Source organism: Tiliqua scincoides, chromosome 4 (genome assembly GCF_035046505.1).
Source record: "Tiliqua scincoides isolate rTilSci1 chromosome 4, rTilSci1.hap2, whole genome shotgun sequence".
NCBI classification, from domain to species: domain Eukaryota; kingdom Metazoa; phylum Chordata; class Lepidosauria; order Squamata; family Scincidae; genus Tiliqua; species Tiliqua scincoides.
In genome coordinates this window covers 65,691,006-65,694,459 of record NC_089824.1, presented here as the reverse complement: position 1 = coordinate 65,694,459, position 3,454 = coordinate 65,691,006, and positions in this window count along the sequence as shown.

Below are 3,454 nucleotides of genomic sequence, written 5' to 3'. Positions count from 1 at the left end.
TCGCCTCCGCCGCCGCTTCCTCCTCCTCCCTGCTCCTGGCGCTGCAGTTTCTTCCGCCGCCGCCGCCGCCTCCTCCTCCTTCACCCCCCGTCTTCGCAGGGGCGCCGGGGGCAGCAGAGCCGCTCCCGCCGCCGCCAGCCCGCGTACAAGGAGGCTGCGCAGCCACTGCCCGCAGCCGGCCGGAGGAGCCCGAGTCGGCGCTCGCCTCGCCCGCGGCCTCCTCGCCGACTGGCTGAGCCACACGCTCGCTCGTCCCGGCGCTGAGCGGGCCCTCGGCCCTCCCCGCCCTCCGCCTTTGTGTCCTTCCCCGCGGAGATGCTGCGGGGCCGCTCTCCTCGCCACACGGAGCAGCGGCTGCAGCCCTGGCCACACTTCCCGGGAGTAAGTCCCACTGGCTCTAATGGGGCTTACTTCTGAGGAGACACGCACAGGATTGGGCCCTCAGGTGTCCCTGCACCCAGCTGAGCCTTGTCTGGCCTCCCACCACTTGGGGAAGGAAAGACCTTCATGGTGTGGTGGTCCCTGAGACATAGCCTGCCTTGAAAGTTTTGCTGAGTTTCAGTGTAAAGAGAGCGTGCCTTAAAATTACAGCCTTCTTGCCTTTCCCCCTTTCTCCACACAGGAACATAAGATGTGGGGGGCTTCATATGCTTCTTCAGGGATTGAAAGAGTCTTCAGAGCCCAATCCTATGCATGTCTACTCAGAAGTAAGATTATAGTCAATGGGGCTTACTCCCAGGAAAGTGTGGATAGGATTGTAGCCTAAGGGCCCAGTCCTATCCAACTTTCCAACACTGGTGCAGCTGCAATGCAGCCTGGATTTAAGGGAACAAGTATTTCCTTACCTTGAGGAGGCCTCTGTGACTGCCACCCCACCAAAGGGGTGCACTGCCAGCACTGCACCAGCCCTGGAAAGTTGGATAGGATTGGACCCTAAGGCAGCAATTTTCAGCCTTTTTCATCTCATGGCACACTGACAAGGCACTAAAATTGTCAAGACACACCATCTGTTTTTGGACAATTGATAAGGCACACCATGTTGTTGGTGGGGAGGCTCACATTACCCATTGGCCCTACTAATACTTCCCCCAAATTCCTGTGGCACATCTGTGAACCACTTGCTACATACCAATGTGCCATGGCACAGTGGTTGAAAATGGCTGTTCTAAGGGTTGGAATAGCCTAGGACCATAATCTTGTACTGTACCTCTTTATTTAGAAGAACAATTATTAAGAAGATAATGGAGATAAACTGAGATAATTGAGAGAAACATATGAATGATTATTCATGGGACTTACTTCCAGGTAAGTGTGCTTATTGTCACTGCCATATGAGATGGTAACACAGACCTACAAAATTCAGGATCAGAAAAGTTTTTCCCAAACTTTATGGTGGTTTGTTATGAATTTGGGGTGCTGATTTCAAAAATGGCATCCGTTTTGCCCGATCATATCTAGTTTTGGAGACATAGTATAGCCTCATTAGTGAATGGTTGTTCTGTCCCAATTTTCAACTCCTGCCGACCACGCCAATTTGTCCCGTCCAAATATCTCAACTCCCTTCTAATGCCCGCTTTTTGACTAATTAACACCCTCCTTTTCCAGGAACAACAGCTGCAGTGTGCAATGGAATAAACACAGAACTCCTTATCTATAGCAGTTAACAAGAATTTATTGGTACAAACACATACACTCCCTGCAAGTCCTCTTGTCCAGAGGCTTTCCCTCCCCAAAACTCCACTTAACTTAGTGGGTAGAGGTCTGAAGCCTCCAGTCAAAGTCCAATCCAGTCTCCAAAGCACAGTCCAGTATTCCCAGTCCAATCTTCTGTAGTAGAGTTCCTTCTCTCCAGCAGTGTTCTCTCCAGCAGAGTGTCTCCTCCAGCAGGGTCCTGGCAGTCCTATCTTCCATGTCCTCCAGCAGAGTTCTGGCAGTCCCCTTCTCCCAGTGTGGGTCCGTCCAGGTTTCCCTCTGGGTCAGCAACTGGCTTCCTCTGGGTCAGCATCCCGCTTCTGCCTCTGGGTCCTCCCTCTGGTCAGCATCCTGCTCCTCGCTCTGGGTCGGGGTCCAGCTTCCGGCTGGGTCAGCGTCCTGCTTGGCCCTGGGCCAGGGTCCCCCTCTTGGTCCTGGGTCAGGGTAGCTCTGTAGTCTTCCAAAGCTGCCTTTTATCCTTGGATGTCTCATGATCCAAATGCAGCTCAGCTGTGAGCTACCTCATTAGCTCCAAATGAAGCTCAGGTGTCCATCCAGGTCTCCACTGGCCTTGATTGATTACAGCTGTGGAGCCAGCCCTGCCCTTCCCAGAGCTGTCAACCAGCTGTCAAAACAGGGAATCGCTGTCAACACCACATCATCCACCTGATGATCTTCTGATCTTCCATTACAATGGTTCAAGCAGCTTCCTCATGAGGAAGCCATGGTTTTGAACCATTCACGAAAGAGGCTATGCCGTGTCCCTAAAACTAGACATTATAGGGCAAAACAGATGCCATTTTTGGAATCAGCACCCCAAATATACTCAGGAATTGGTGTAAGGAAGCAAAATGTGTGTTGGCCTGTGTAACTGGCATTGGAGTTTACTTTTGAGTAAGTGTGTGTTCTGGAATGCCTTATTACATGACAGGGATGTCCTGAAGCAATTTGCTGAGCAAGAAGACTGGAAAGGAGACAGAATGGAACTGAGGGAAAGGGAGCTACTTGTCAGTGGTGGGAGTACAAAATGCCTTGAGAGTGATTAACACATTGCATTGTACCCAAGTACAAGTTTCTGTGCATGTGCACATTTGTGCATGGGAATTACTGTGTAAAGTGTGTGTTTTAAAAGTGAAGTGGCTGATCAAAGTGATGTTTGCTCATCTTCCCCTGGTGGTTCCCTTGACCTATTGGGCCATTGGCTGCTGCTCCCCATTAGTGCTACAATCTATTCATTGTGTAGGATGGTGGGTTTTTCTTGAAGTTTCCACAGCTCCCCAGAGAGCTACAGCTCATAGTTTTGGGAACCAGTGCCTTAGGTTTATAGATGTGCTTGTCTTGTTCATATCCTGTGCTGTCCCTTGATGTTTGCGCAATTTTCCCTAATAATGCGACTAAGCATTACCAACACATATAGAGGGGTGATTCGGATAACTACACTCCCCATGCAATTAAGGACTCTTGCCCAAGCATGGAGCAGGACAGATGGGTATCGAGTGCATGCCATTAGCATGCATGTGCATACATGAAGCTGGTAAAAAAATGTTGTGCGAACTAGCCCAACATAGGAACTGGACCTCTTGCAAACATAAAGTACAGACTATGCATACTGTTGTGTGTTTGGTGGCACCTAGATTTGGGAGAAGTAGAAAGGAATGAAGCATGCTCTACAAGTGTAGCAGCTGTGTTGTGCAGTAGTAAAATGGAATGTACCATTTGATTTAGCAGGTAGTGGGTCTTCTGAATGATCCTCTGCATAAGC